The 16,634-nt window shown below is 34.9% G+C and overlaps 1 long non-coding RNA gene across 1 annotated transcript in view; it reads right to left on the reverse strand.

The window, feature by feature from the left end:
• Positions 1 to 16,321, reverse strand: part of LOC134761769 (uncharacterized) — a 213,933-nt gene extending 197,612 nt beyond the window's left edge. Inside the window, exon 1 of the long non-coding RNA XR_010140867.1 lies at positions 15,983 to 16,321. This is a non-coding gene — a long non-coding RNA (uncharacterized LOC134761769). The remainder of the gene's footprint in view (positions 1 to 15,982) is intronic.
• Between the last annotated feature and the right edge of the window lie 313 nt (positions 16,322 to 16,634).

The raw sequence follows: 16,634 nt of genomic DNA on the forward strand, positions 1-16,634 counted from the left end.
ATAATAACTGTACATTTTTAAATAACTTAAAGAGTGTAATTAGATTGTTTGCAACTCAATGGCTGAATGTTTGAGGGGATGGATACTCCATTATTCATGATGTGCTTATTTCACGTTGCATACCTTATCAAAATATCTCATGTACCCCATAAATATATACACCTATAATGTACCCACAAAAATTTAAAAAATAAATAAACAAATAGTTGAATATTTCTTAAAGAGGTAAATGCTACCACTCTGTTCTTCATTCACCTTATCTGAGAGACCAATTTTATTGCGAGGTGAGAAATTGGCATCTGAAATAAACTATTTTTCTTTTAAAGTCAGAATTTGCAACACAACAGAGTGATTACAGTCAACAATAATTTATTGTACATTTAAAAATAAAAGAGTATAATTGGATTGTTTGTAACAATAAACAAAAGATAAATGCTTGAGATGATGGATACCCCATTTGCCCAGATGATTATTACACAATGTATGCCTGTATCAAAATATCTCATGTACCCCATAAGTATATGCACCTACTACGCACACACAAATTTTTTTTTAAGGAATTTGCATTGGTGACACCACCAATCTCTAATTCCATTCGTTTCCAACAGTGGCTGACCTCTATTCTAAATTCCTGAAATGACAACTGGGAGTAAGACTTCATGACTATCCACTGAAGATCCCCGACCAAAAATAAAAGCCTTGGGTATCTCATGTCAATCCCTCAAATCGGCACCACTTGGTCATTTTTTTCCTCTCTTTGGATATGATCATACACACAATTACAGAAATTAGAGAATATCTAAGAAATAAATCAGAGTTAAATTAATAGCCTGTTGAGGAATGAGAGAAATTAGGAATTTATTCCTTGTTTGATTGCCTCTTTCATCCTGATGTTGACAGGTGGATATCAGTTGTAGTCACATAAGGAAAATTGAAGCTGAAACTGAAAGAAAATAATCCAGGTGATCAATTTCTGTACAATCCAACACTCATGGCACCATCAATCCAAAATCCAAAGTGTTACATATTAAAGTGCTGCCTGTTTTGAGATGAGATTTTTTGTCCCCCAAAATAATTAGCTAGTACCAGTTTTCTACTAGCAAGAGGCAGAGATAAAGATATTCTCTATTGTCAAACTTGTTTTTCCACGTGGAATTTTGACCTAAAGTTTCAGAACTACTATTTTCATCAGTCCAGATTTTACTAACTACACCTAGCACTTACAGTACTTGCAAGTTGTAGTATTAACAGCAGAGGCTGCTCCTGATGTCAGTTTTAAACTTTATGAGGAACTTTATTTCTGAAATATGTGGATCTTGAACATTCTAACTACAATCTGTCAAACTATACTAAAACTTACCCATGTCTTCATGGTAAAAGAAAAGTTAAGATAAACAAAGTTAAGGAATGCTAAAGCTTCAGCCAACCTGCTACCACCAGCACTAGTTTATGGAGATTCAGAAAGTGGACACTCAAGACAATGTATGTTTTCAGTACTATAAGGCATTGAAGTCAAAATCTTATGTAAAACGGCCAGCTCTGGTGAGGCACTGAATTGCTTTGGTGAAGACTTTTCTAAGTCTTTTTTTTTTTTTTTTTTTTGAGTTCCTTGATATTTATTACCAAATTTTTTTTTAATTCACTGGTTTTTCTACCTTTTTATTTTTTTATTTTCCCATAGGTTTTTGGGATATAGATGGTATTCAGTTACATAAGTAAGTTCTTTACTGGTAATTTGTGAGATTTTCATGCAACCATCACCCAAGCAGTAAACACTGCACCCTATTTGAAGTCTTTTATCCCTCGCCCCCTCCCACCCTTCCCCCCAAGTCCCCAAAGTCCATCATTCTTATGCCTTTGCATCCTCATAACTTAGCTCCCACATATCAGTGAGAACAAATGAGGTTTGGTTTCCATTCCTGAGTTACTTCACTTAGAATAACAGTCTCCAATTTCATCCAGGTTGCTGCAAATGCCATAAATTCGTTCGTTTTTATGGCTGAGTAGTATCCCATCCTGTATATATACTACAGTTTCTTTATTCACTCATTGATTGATGGGCATTTGGGTTGTTTCCACAATTTTGCAATTGTGAATTGTGCTGCTATAAACATGCACGTACAAGTATCTTTTCATATAATGACTTATTTTCCTCTGGGTAGATAACCCAATAGTGGGATTACTGGATCAAATGGCAGTTCTACTTTTAGTTCTTTAAGGAATCTCCACACTGTTTTCCCTAGTGGCTGTACTAGTTTACATTCCCACCAGCAGCGTAGAAGTGTTCCCTGATCACCACATCCATGCCAACATCTACTGTTTTTTTGGTTTTTTGATTATGGCCATTCTTCCAGGAGTAAGGTGGTATCACATTGTGGTTTTGATTTGCATTTCCCTGATCATTAGTGATGTTGAGCATTTTTTCATATATTTGTTGGCCATTTGTAACTAATGGTGTCTTTGGCCTTTAAATTTGCACCCATATCTTGACTCTTTGCATTTTTCCACTCTATCAAGAAGAACCAAAGAAATATAAACTCAAGGAAAAGTTCAATAAGAGAAAACAGAGCTAAGCCAGCTACCACAATCTCCTTGATAAGGCTCTCCCAAGAAAAAAGCACCTTGGGCTGTTTTATCATGTCTGCTTCATGTAAACCCTTTGAGAGGAGTAGCCAAACAGAACATACCATGAGGAAACAGAAGCTTTTACCTCTTTGAGCTTCACCAAAACATTCACTCCTTTAGTACAATAGCTCTGTGAAAACTTCACCCTTAACCCAAGTCAGAATTTTACTTTGCAAGGAATAAAATAAGCAAAGAGAGTTTTAAACATCTCAAAAAAAGGGATCAGAATTCAGGGAGGCCAGCAGAACACTGTAAAGGAATGTAGAGTATAATAGCAAAAGGATAACTCAAGCTTAGTTTTATTCTCACAATTGCATCCAGGCAGGCCAAAGAGATTTAGTAAATACATAATAAAATACCTAGGGTAGAATTTTTTCCAAAATTTCAATCAGCTTGAGAAAATCATTTATACACACAAAAAAAGACTCAGAACAATATTACAAAGTAACTTTGACCTGAAGAACCACTGTAGGAAGAGATCATGCCAATAATGCTTGACCAAAAATGAAAAATGAACGAGTCTCATCATGTACCAGGGACCTTTTTGACTAAAAAATTTTAAAGATATTCTTTCCTTATATCTAAGAAAATAACCACATGTGTACATTTATGGAGAAATCTATCATAAACTAGCTGTCCAGACAATTCTTAATAAGTACTTGAAAATTTTAAACCTCAAACATACAAAGAATTACTATAAAGAACAAAAAAATGTGGTGGGAAATATGTGTAAGATGTGCCCAGTATAGGTAGTAAGTAAGTAAGTAACCTGTGAAACATGTTAGCATAGAATAAATGAAATAAGCAAGTAGCACATATGATATTTTTACATAGATTTAAAAGGATGAGGGGAAAAAAACCCAAGAGCATTATTTAGGAATAAAGAGGAAGAGAAGGATAAGGTAAACATTAACTATGCATAAGGCACAAACCTTCACTTCTTTTCATAAAGGAGTAACTGTTACAAGATTGGACAACAAGACAAGTAGACAAATACCGAAACAACTGTTTTTCATGAATTACACAATAGGCAATATAGAAGGTAATTCCTGAGAGGATAAACAATGAAGTGAGTTCTACGATCACCCCAGCTTTTTGCCTGGAGGTAATTTCTGAACCATAGCACAAGGAAGGATAATATTAACAGAGCTGAGGGGAAAAAGATTCAAGTTCAGGGAGACCACGAGGGTTAGAAATTGTGGACCAGAGGATGGGTTAGGCATAGAAAGGGTTATATACTGAAAGAACTACAGAAATATGCATAGGGTTTTCCTTAAGTCTTTGGCTGAATGCCAATTTACAAACACATAAAGTGACATTCCGGGAGGCCAGAGAAGAACTACTGCTGGGAAAGAGCAAATATCAAGAATCTGTAAACTAAACAATTCACTGAGTTCACACAGGGCTGGGAATTGTTTGAGTTTCCACCAGCCAGAGTGAAGAGACCTCATTGAACATATGAACATTCACAAGAAATCCCTTGGGTCACACCTTAATAGTGAGACTAAACTGCCCTAGAATAAAAGCTACACCAGGACCACCTTCAAAAAGCTTAAAAACATGGCCTGTAATAATCAAGACTGTCATGAAAAGATCCTACACATTTGAAATAAATTTTTTTAAAATCCCTCAAAAACATAAAAATTTAAATATTTATCATCCAATCAAAAATTACCAAACATGTAAGGAAGCAGAAAATTTAACCACTATACAGGAAAAAATCAATCAATATAAACAGATCCAAGAAAGACAGTGATGAAAGAATTTATGAAGAATAATTCTAAACAAGCTTTTATAAATATAAATAGGATATTTTTAAGAATATAAAGAAAAAACATAAGTCTAGTAAATAGGGTAATAGAATATATAAAAATAATCAAAGGAAACTGTTGGAGATAAAAAATACAATATCTGAAATAAGAATTTCATGGGGTATGATTAACAGCACATTAGACACTTTAGGAAAAATGATCAACGACAATATACAACAACAGAAACTATGCATACTGGAGTACAGACAATTCTAAGAAATGCCAAATACATATATATTTATATATTATATAAACATTCACAAAGTGATAGAAGAGAGACAGGAAAGAAAGTGAAAAAAAAAGTTGAAGATATAATGGCTGAAAATGTTTCCAAATTTGGTAAAATTTTAAATTCACATATACAAGAAACTCAATTTAGCCCAAGCAGGAAGAACTCAAAGTCAATCATAGCAAGTCAAATTTCTGAAAAATAGTGATAAAGAAAAAAATTCTAAAAACCAGACAGAACTAAAGGATTCAATATTTTTAAAAGAATAAATCTAAGTATTGTCATAAATTTTGTGTCAGAAATGATTTAACACAAAAAACAATGTAATGATATCCTACAGTGCTGAAAGAAAAGAATGTCTATCTAGAATTCTAAATCCACTTTTAAAGAAACAGTCTTTAAAAAACAAAAGGCAAAATAAAGACATTTTTCAAAAGTGGGAGTGAAAAGAATTTATCAGCCACAAACATGCACTCAAGCAAGTAGTTAGGGGCATTCTTTTGGCAAAAGGAAAATGATCACAATGAAAACTTGGTTCTACTCAAAGGAGTGAATAAAGCTTAAAATAGTAAGTATGTAGGAAAACATTTTTTAAATCTGTTTTAATTTCTCTAAATAGTAATTGACAGTATAAAGCAAAAATAATTCAATGTATTATAGGGTTTAAACATGTAGAAATATAATTCAACACATCTGTTCCAACCACTGATAGATCAAGTAGGCAAAATATGAATAAGGACATAGAAAATCTGAACACTATCAACCACTCTAATCTAATTAATATTTATAGACCACCTTACCCAAGAATGACAAAACATACATCTTTTTGTTATATATCTGTGATATATATGTATCTATATGTTTATGTATTTATATATATACACACCCAAAAAAGAATAAATCTAAGTGTTATCATAGATTTTTTTGTCAGAAATAATTCAACACATCAAAATGAAATTAAAAATCAATAATAAAAATATACCCAAAAAATTCTCAATATTTAGAAATTAACAGATTTTACCAACCAATGTGTAAAAAAGGAAAAAAAGATGAGAAATTTAGAAAATCTTTTGAACTGAATCAAAATTCTTTGAAAAGGTCAAAATTTGGGGGGATGCAGCTAAAATCGTGTGTAAAGGGAAATCTATAAATTAAATCTTTTTATTAGAAAAGAAGTGAAATCAGTGGCTTAAACTCCTACCTTAAGAAGTCAGAAAATGAAGAGCAAATTAAACACAAAGGAATCAGAAATAAGGAAATAATAAAGTATAAACCAGTAAAATATATAACTGAAAATAGAGAAAAATCAATGAAACCAACGTTGGTTCAATAAAAAGATTAATAAAATGTATAAACTACAACATAGACTTATCTAGAAAAAAGAGAGAAACAAATTGCCAATATTAGAGAAAAAGTGACATTATGGCAGAGATTTTAAGCATAAGAAAATAACTTTATGAAAAACTATATTCCAACAAATTTGAATATATACATGACATAGTCAAATTCCTTAAAATATTCATATTACAATAACTGACCCGAGAAGAAAGAGAAAATCTGCATAGAATATCAACTTAACAAAACAGAATTCCATAATCAGAAGTTTTTCATTCCACTTCTGCACATATGGAGTAGAAGAAATACTTTTTTCTACTATTCCAAATAAGTGCAATTAAACAGTCAGGACATTTATATATAAAGTTAGCATATGACAACTCTGAAAGATGGAGAGAAGAAAGCAGACAAGTTAGAGACCTCTGGTCTTGAAAAAGATTATGTTTGTGAGTTTTGGGAATTTTTTTTATCCTCTTATATCCCAAACTTAGTGTTGAAGAAGGCAGCAAGTCAAAAACACCAGCAGGAGCTGATCAACAAGAAATTTCAACAAAAGTCAGTTCATATAACCAAAGAGCAGGAAAGGGACAACCTAGAAATACACAACATTTTTAGACAATATCTACTCTACTCCACCAAAGTACCATAGAAGAAAAACCCCTAAAAATTCACGCTCACTAACACAGGTCAAATAAAGAGTCTAGATTCCTATCATTGCCAGGCTGGAAGAAATCACCTCAACTTACCTGTCAGAGTGATGTCAAAGAAGGCCAAGGAGAAACCTGGATTTTTATATTCACGAGGTCACAGTGAGGTCTAATCTCACAGTGTCTGTGAAGATCACACAGGGAGCCTAGACTTCCACACCCACTAGGTGATAACAAAGTACTCTTTTCATACACTTCTGGGTTAGTGTCAGAAACCTAGTAGAAAGTCGGGACATTCACCATCAGTGTTAATGAGGTCATCTCCCCTGTGGCCTCATGGAGGCTGCATGGGGAAAAGTGGCAAAGTCCTACTATTCTTCTCAGGCAGAGTGGTATTAGCAAGGCATAGTGGGGAGTCATAGTAGCAAGGCATACTCCCGCCCTAGGTGCCAACTGAGGCCATTTGGGGAAACTGGAATTTCATCTTCCCCTAAAAATAAGTGGGCATTATTTCCTAATTCCCTACCCTTACAAGAGTGGAGTCAGAGGAGGACAGCTAAAATAGAAAATTTATTAAGATAGTCTCATAACATAACACCAAAAATGTCCAGGTTTCAGTGAATAATCATGAGTTATACTAAGACCCAGAAAAGTAAACAGACAATCAATAGATGACAGAAATATTAAAATTCTCTGACAAGGATTTTTAAACAGTGATAATAAAAATCCTTTAATGAGCAATTACAAACACGATAAAAACAAACTTTTTTAAAAAGACAGAAAAGAAAGTCTCAATAGATAAATAGAAGGTATTAAAAAATCAAAAGGAAATTTTAGAGCTGAAAAATACAGTAATAAAAATTAAAACTAACTAGATGGGCTCAACAGCAGAATGGAGAAAACAGAAGAAAGAATCAGTGAACCTGAAGATAGAACAAAATAAATGACCCACTCCAAACAACAAAAAGAAAATTGACTGGCAAAAAATAAACAGAGCCTCAGGGACCTGCGAGAACATAACAAAAGACCTAACATCTATGTCATTGGAATTTTGGAAGAGAAAGAAGGTAAGGCTGGAAGAATATTAAAATAAATAATGGCTAACAAATTTCCAAAAATGTAAATGACAGAATTTCACGGATTCAAGATTCTGAGTGAATCTCAAACAGAAAAAAACCCAGAGAGCTCCTCCTAGAGACATATCATAATAAAAAATTCTAAATAACTAAATACAAAGAAAAAAATCTAGAGAGAAAAATTATATATTACCTAAAGGGAAAAAATATATTATCAACTAATTTGTGACAACAATTCAAATGACAGCAGATTTATCATCAGACACTATAGTGAACAACATTTTTCAAGAGCAGAAAGAAAAAAGTTATCAATACAAAATTCCATCCAGTGAAAATACCCTTTAAAAATTAGATGGGGAATCAAAATCAGATAAAGAGAAATTGTTGCCAGCAGATCTACCCTGAAAGAATGGCTAAAGGAAGTTCTTGAAATATAATGGAAATAATAAAAGATAGAATCTGAGAACATCAGGAAGGAAGAACAACAGAACGAGTAAGAATATAAGTAAATACAACAGACTTAACTTCTCGAGTTTTCTAAATTATGTTTCAAGGTTGAAGCAAACATTAGAACACTGAAGTAGCTGTTAATTTATAGAGAGTAAATTTTTAAGATAATTGTATTATAAGAAGAGGAAGGTTAAAGGCCATAAATGGAGATTAGTGGTTGTCATGGCTTAGAGTTGAAAGAGGGAAGAGGATAGGGGTGACTATAAAAGGATAGTATGAGGGAGATTTTTGTGATGATGGAATAGTTGTATAGATTAACAGCATAAAAACTGCACAGAACTATATACACATTTTGTGGCAATACCAGTTTCCTGTCATTGTTATTCTATTGTAGTTAGGTAAGATATAATCAACAAGGAAAACTGCTGAAGACTATGCAGAACCTCTCTGGACTATCTTTGCAATTCCTTGTGAATATATGATTATTTCAAAATAAAAGGCTTTTTTTTTATTTTAAACTTTCCACAAATAAAACTCTTGTTCCCATTGTCTTTATGGTGAATTCCACCACGTTTAAAATAAAGAAATGGAGGCATGTTTGGATGACAAAATAGGTGGAGGCAAGATGACTGATTAGAAAGCTAGGGTCCACGGCACTCACAGAGAGGAAAGAAAAGGGATGAGTGAATTCAGTACCTTCAACTGAGGTATCCAGGTTCTTGCATAAATAGGCAAGCAGCTGGACCCATGGAGAACAAAGAGAAGCAGGGAGAGGCAGCAGCCTACCCAGGAGTGGCACAGAACCAAGGGAACTCCCACCCCTAGCCAGCGGAGGTGGTAAGTGATTGTGCAACCCCGCCCAGGAAGCCACACTTCCCCTATGGATCTTTGCAATCTGTGAATCAGGAGATCGCCTTGTGAGCCCAGGCCACAGGGCCTTGGGTCCAATACACAGAGCTGTATGGAGTCTTGGCAGAGCAGCCACTCAGACATGCAGAGACCTAGGAGTTTTACATACTCTGACCCCCAGGTCCCTGCCAAGGTGGAAAATCCATCAAAGAGAAAATACCAACAACAGCAACAAAAAAAACCCACAAAAACCCCATTCAAAGGTCAGCAACCTCAAAGATTGAAGGTGGATAAGCCCATTAAGATGAGAAATCATCAATGAAAAAAAACTCTGAAAACTCAAAGAGCCAGAATGCCTTTTCTCCTCCAAATGACCACAACACTTCTCCACCAAAGGCACAGAACTGGACTGAGGCGGAGATAGTTGTATTGACAGAAAGAGGCTTCAGAAGGTGGGTAATAACAAACTTCACTGAGTTAAGGAGCATGTTGTAACCCAATGCAAAGAAGCTAAGAATCATGATAAAACAATACAGGACCTTATAGTCAGAAAAGCCAGTTTAGAGAGGAACATAACTGAGCTGATGAAGCTGAAAAACACAACACGAGAATTTCACAATGCAGTCACAACTATCAATAGCAGAATAGACCAAGTGGAGGAAAGAACCTCAGAGCCTGAAGACTATCTTTCTGAAATAAGACAAACAGATAAGAACAGAGAAAAAAGAATGAAAAGGAATGAACAAAACCTCTGAGAATTATGGGTTATGTAAAGAGACCGAACCTATGACAGATGAAGGTACCTGAAACAAACAAGCAAAATGGAACCGATTTGGAACACATACCTCAGGATATCATTCAGGAGAACTTCCCCAACCTAGCATGACAGGTCAACATTCAAATTCAGGAAATGCAGGAACCCCAGAAAGATACTCCATGAGAAGATCAACCCCAAGACAAATAATTATCAGATTCTCCAAATTGAAATAGAAGAAAAAACATTAAGGGCAGTCAGAGAAAAAGGCCAGGTCACCTGCAAAGGGAAACCCATCAGACTAACAGTGGACCTCTCAGTGGAAACCCTATAAGCCAGAGGAATTAGGAAGCCAATATTCAACATTCTTAAAGAAAATAGTTTCCAACCCAGAATTTTAATCCAGCCAAACTAAGCTTCATAAGCAAAAGATAAATAAGATCCTTTTCAGACAAGCAAATGCTGAGGGAATTCATTACCATCAGGCCTGTCTTTCAAGAGCTCCTGAAGGAAGCACTAAATATGGAAAGGAAAGACTGTTACCAGCCACTACAAAAACACACTGAAATACAGAGACCAGTGACACTATGAAGCAGCCACACAAACAAGTCTGCATGATAACCAGCTAGCATCATAATGGCAGGATCAAAGTCACATTTAACAATACTAATCTTAAATATAAATGGGCTAAATGCCCCCAAATAAAAGACACAGAATAGCAAGCTGGATAAAGAGCCAAGACTCATCAGTATGCTGTCTTCAAGAGACCCATCTCATCTGCAAAGACACACAGAGGCTCAAAATAAAGGAATGGAGGAAAATTTACAAAACAAATGGAAAACAGAAAAAAGCAGGGGTTGCAGTCCTAGTTTCTGAAAAAAACAGACTTTAAACCAACAAAGATAAAAAAAAAAAAAAGACAAAGAAGGGCATTACATAATGGTAAAGTGTTCAATTCAACAAGAGGGAACTATCCTAAATATACATGAACCCAATAGAGGAGCACCTGGATTCATAAAGCAAGTTCTTAGAGACCTACAAAGAAACCTAGACTTCCACATAGTAATAGCGGGAGACTTTAACACCCCACTGACAATATTAGACAGATCACCAAGACAAAATTAACAAAGTACCTAAATTCAGCTCTGGATCAAGTGGACCTGGTAGATATCTACAGAACCCTCCACCCAAAAACAACAGAATATGCATTCTCCTCATCACCGCATGGCATTTCCTCTAAAATTGATCACATAAGCCAAAGTAAAACATGCCTCAGCAAATGCAAAAGAACTGAAATAATAACAAATAGTCTCTCAGACCATAGCATAATCAAATTAGAACTCAAGATTAAGAAATCCACTCAAAATCACACATCTACTTGGAAGTTGAACAACCTACTCCTCAATGATTCTTGGCTAAATAATAAAATTAAGGCAGACATCAAGAAATTCTTTGAAACTAGTGAGAACAAAGAGATGATGTACCAGAATCTCTGGAAAGCAGCTAAATCAGTGTTAAGAGGAAAATTTATAGCACTAAATGTCCACATCAAAAAGCTAGAAAGATCTCAAGTTGACAACCTAACATTTCAACTGAAAGAACTAGAGAATCAAGACCAAACAAACCCTAAAGCTAGCAGAAGACAAAAAGTAACCAAGATCAGAGCCAAAATGAAGGAGACAGAAATACAAAAATCCTTTCAAAAAATCAGTGAATCCAGGAACTGGTTTTTTGAAAAAAAAAATAATAATAAAATAGACCACTAGCCAGACTAATAAATGAGAAAAGAGAAAAGAATCAAATAAGCAGAAATAAAGGGAATATCACCACTGACCCCACAGAAATACAAACAACCATCAGAGAATACTATAAACACCTCTATGCACATAAACTAGAAAATCTAGAAGAAATGGATAAATTCCTGGACACTCATACACTCTAAAGACTGAACCAGGAATAAACTGAATCCCCGAATAGACCAATAACATGTTCCAAAACTGAGGCAGTAGTAAATAGCCTACAACCAAAAAAAAGCCCAGGACCAGACAGATTCACAGTGGAATTCTACCAGAGGTACAAAGAAGAGCTGGTACCATTTCTACTGAAACTATTCCAAAGAATCAAAAGGAGGGACTCCCCCCTAACTTATTGTATGAGGCCGGCATCATCCCAATGCCAAAACCTGGAAGAGGTACAACAAAAAAAGAAAACTTCAGCTCAATAACCTTGATGAACATTGATCAAAAATTGTCAATAACATACTGGCAAACTGAATCCACAGCATATCAAGAAGCTTATACACCATGATCAAGTTGACCTCATCCCTGGGATGCAAGGTTAGTTCAACATATACAAATCAATAAATTTAATTCATCACATAAATAGAGCTAAAGACAAAAACCATATGATTATTTCAATAGATGCAGAAAAGGCCTTCAATAAAATTAAGCATCCCTTTATGTTTAAAACTCTCAATAAACTAGGTATTGAGGGAACATACCTCAAAATAATAAGATCCATTATTGACAAGTTCATAGTCAATATCATACTGAATGGGCAATAGCTGGAAGCATTCCCCTTGAAAATCGACATAAGACAAGGATGCTCTCTCTCATCACTCCTATTCAACATAGTATTGAAAGTTCTGGCCAGGGAAGAGAAAAGATAAAGATAAAAGATAAAGTGTGTTCAAATAGGAAGTAAGGAAGTCAAATTATCTTTGTTTGCAGATGACACGATCCTATATCTAGAAAACCCCAAAAGCTTCTTAAGCTAAGTAACTCAAGCGAAGTCTCAGTATATAAAATCTATGTGCAAAAACTACTAGCATTTCTATACACCAACAACAGGCAAGCAGAGAGCAAAATCATGAATGAACTCCCATGCACAATTGCTACTAAAATAATAAAATACCTAGGAATACAGCTAACAAAGGAAGTGAAGGACCTCTTCAAGGAGAACTACAAACCACTGCTCCAAGAAATCAGAGGACACAAACAAATGGGAAAATATTCCATGCTCATGGAAAGGAAGAATCAATAGCATTAAAATGGCCATATTGCCCAAAGTAACTTATAGATTTAATGCTATTCCCATTAAATTGCCACTGACATTCTTCACAGAATTAGAAAATACTATTTTAAAATTCATATGGAACCAAAAAGGAGCCCAAATAGCTAAGACAATCCTAAGCAAGAAGAACAAAGCTGGGGGCATCATGCTATCCAACTTCAAACTATACTATAAGGCCGTAGTACCCAAAACACTGGTACTGGTATAAGAACAGACACATAGACCAATGGAACAGAATAGAGAAATCAGAAATGAGACCACACACCTACAACCATCTGATCTTCTACAAACCTGACAAAAACAAGCAATGGGGAAAGGATTCCCTATTTAATAAACAGTGTGAGAGAACTGGTTAGCCATATGCAAAAAATTGAAATTGGACCCCTTCCTTACACCATATACAAAAATTAACTCAAGATGGATTAAAGACTTAAATATAAAACTTAAAACTATAAAAACCCTAGAAGAAAATCTAGGCAGTAACACTCAGGACAACCATGGGCAAAGATTTCATGATGAAAACACCAAAAGCAATTGCAATGAATACCAAAATTGACAAATGGGATATGATTAAACTAAAGAGCTTCTGCACAGCAAAAGAAACTATCATCAGAGTGAACAGGCAACCTACAGAATGGGAGAAAATTTTTGCAGTTTATCCATCTGACAAAGGTCTAGTATCCAGCATCTATAAGGAACTTAAACAAGTTTAAAAGAAAAAATAAATAAATAAATAAAAAGTGAGCAAAGAACATGAACAGACACATTTCAAAAGAAGACATACATGCAGCCAACAATCCTTTGGGAAAAAAAACTCAGTGACACTGATTATTAGAGAAATGCAAATCAAAACCACAATGAGATACCATCTCACACCAGTCAGAATGGCTATTTTGAAAAAGTCAAAAAGTAACAGATGCTGGTGAGTTTATGGAGAAAAGGGAATAGTTAAACACCGTTGGTGCAAGTGTAAATTAGTTCAACCATTGTGGGAGACAGTGTGGCAATTCCTCAAGACCTAAAGACAGAAATACCATTTTCTCAGCAGTACCATTACTGGTTATACACCCAAAGGAATATAAAACATTCTATTATAAAGACACATGCACATGTATGTTCACTGCAGCACTATTCACAATAGCAAAGACATGGAATCAACCTAAATGCCCATCAATAATAGACTAGATAAAGAAAATGTGGTACATATATACCATGAAATACTATGCAGCCACCAAAAAGAATGAGACTATATCCTTTGCAGGGCCATAGATGGAGCTCGAGGCCTTTATCTTTAGCAAACTAACACAGGAACAGAAAACCAAATACTACATGCTCTCACTTCTAAGTGGGAACTAAATGATGAGAACACATGGACACATAGAGGGGAACAGCATACACTGGGGCCTATTGGAGGGTGGAGGATGGGAGAAGGGAGAGGAGAGGGAAAAATAACTAAGTCGTACTAGGCTTAATACGTGGGTGATGAAATAATCAGTACAACAAACCCCCATGACACAAGTTTACCTATGTAACAAACCTCCACACATAACCCTGAACTTAAAATAAAAGTTAAAAAAAATAGAAAAGAAAAAAATCAGAAAAAAAAAACAGTTGAGTGGCTAAACAAATTGAGATCTGTTTATATAGTGGAATAATACTCAGCAATAACAAGGAATGAACTACCAATACAAGAAATAACATGGATGAATCTCAAAAATGTGGTTAGCATAAGAAGCTAAACACAAAAGATGGCATTCTATATAATTTTATTTAGAAAAGACAAAATTAATCTATACAGACAGAAAGAAGAGTAGTGGTTGTCTAGGGTTTAGGGTGGGCCATTGACTACAAAGTGGCACAAGGAAATTTTGGAAACTGATGAAAATATTCTATACCTTAATTGTGCTAGAAGTTACATAAGTGTGTAATTTCTCCAAAAGTCTTAGAAATGTAATTTTAAATGGATGCATTTTTTTCAAATTAAATATCATTAAAGATGTAAAAGTACACACAAACATATAAGTGTGTGTATATATATATGTATTTATATATTTTTCAAGATTCAAATCATGCCACCTTCAGTAACATCATAGTTAAGTCAGTCACCCATTGTTGACACTTATTCTGGTTCCTCATGTTTTCTGCCCCATACAGACAAAAGTCATTGCTATATAAAAATAGCTACTGGTCATTTTGCCCTGTGGTCTCTCAGATATGTATACCAAGGTGACTTTGAGCACCTTTTTTCTGCTGTGCCTCCTTTCCCACAAGCAACTCAGTCATCGTTTGCCTACCATTAACAGGGAATACTAATGAAGTGGAAAGGGGCAGGATATATGGATATTACGCAGCTCTAGATTTAAGTATTGTAGTCCCTCCATCTCATTTGCATCCCATCAAAGTTATGTTACTCTTTGTCCTTTGCTTCTCACTGTGTTCTGAATCAATAAGCCATGTAGTTTGAGGTCTTAATTTGATCTGTGAGACCTTGGATCCTGACTTCTGAAACAGTAGCATAGTTAGAAGCTATCATGGCATCATGGTAATTCCTCATCTTGACAAGACTACAACCTAACTATATACTGTGAAATTCAAAGATGTGCAATGGAATCAACCTTAAGAACTGGAATTTTTGAGACATTTGTACAAAAAAAAAAATACATGTAACAATGAAATAGAGAGAAAACCCCTAAGTAAAAGTGGCCAAACAATGAGAAATAGTGGAATTAAAAGAAAGTAATTTCACATAACAGTAGAAAAATACAGTTCGTTGTGACATCAACATGTGTCTGGTATTGGTGAGACAAGGTCCCTAATCATGATGGTAATCAGTGATTGTTAAAGCTATAGTGCCAAATATTAACAACATGTTCATATTTTTAAATTGTATGCTCCATTCACAGTTTTGTCAGTGAAAACTTGGCATAATTAAAACAACGTGGCACAGGCACATTGAGACATACATAAGTAGTAGTCCTCTTTCCTTCCATTATAAAAACTTAGCAGTTTTAATGCATGCAAAGATTAATATAACCCAGATAATTTGGCTGTAAGTTTGGTTCTGAATCACCAAGAAAATGATACAAGTATTCAGAAGAACAGCTTAAATAATTATAGCAAATTCAAAACATTACCAAAATCACTGGTCTGAAATCAGTCATAGGTCCATTTCTTCTCAATGAGAATAATCGACAGAAAACAAAAATATCAATCAAGTATCAAATAAGAATTAGGTAACTAGTATGGGCTCAGTAATCTAAGCACCGCACATGATGCGAAAACACCTTAAACATGAAAACTGCCTGCTCTTAGTCCCTTGCAATCCAGTCTTTCTTCTTCAACCAATCTACATGAAACAGTTTACATATATTGCAAACTGGTTCATTAATTCTCATGTAGAGCAAAGGAAAAAAATCAGGGCACTTTAAAACAAACTTTGTCACTAATACTGAGAACCCCACTCCTATCCCCAGTATCAGTCTACTTCCCGGGATCACCAAGGTAACGTAGTTATGCTAGACACGAATCTGCCTTTCTGAATCTTCAGAGCTGTATCCGCCTCTTGATGCCCATCAGAATCAAGGCCTTCATCACAGCTTGAAAAAAGATGTAGACATGTAAAGACCAAGCTTCTCTCTGCATATTTCATAAAATTTCCCTCCATGTGGGACATTCCTATCACTAAAGCAATGTAAAAATTAGCAGCCCAGACCATTATCAAGAGGGTAATGAGAATGAACTTTGATACTTGTACTTGGAACCTAAACCAGAGATCTTGTGGGCTCT

Source organism: Pongo abelii, chromosome 6 (genome assembly GCF_028885655.2).
Source record: "Pongo abelii isolate AG06213 chromosome 6, NHGRI_mPonAbe1-v2.0_pri, whole genome shotgun sequence".
Lineage (NCBI taxonomy): Eukaryota > Metazoa > Chordata > Mammalia > Primates > Hominidae > Pongo > Pongo abelii.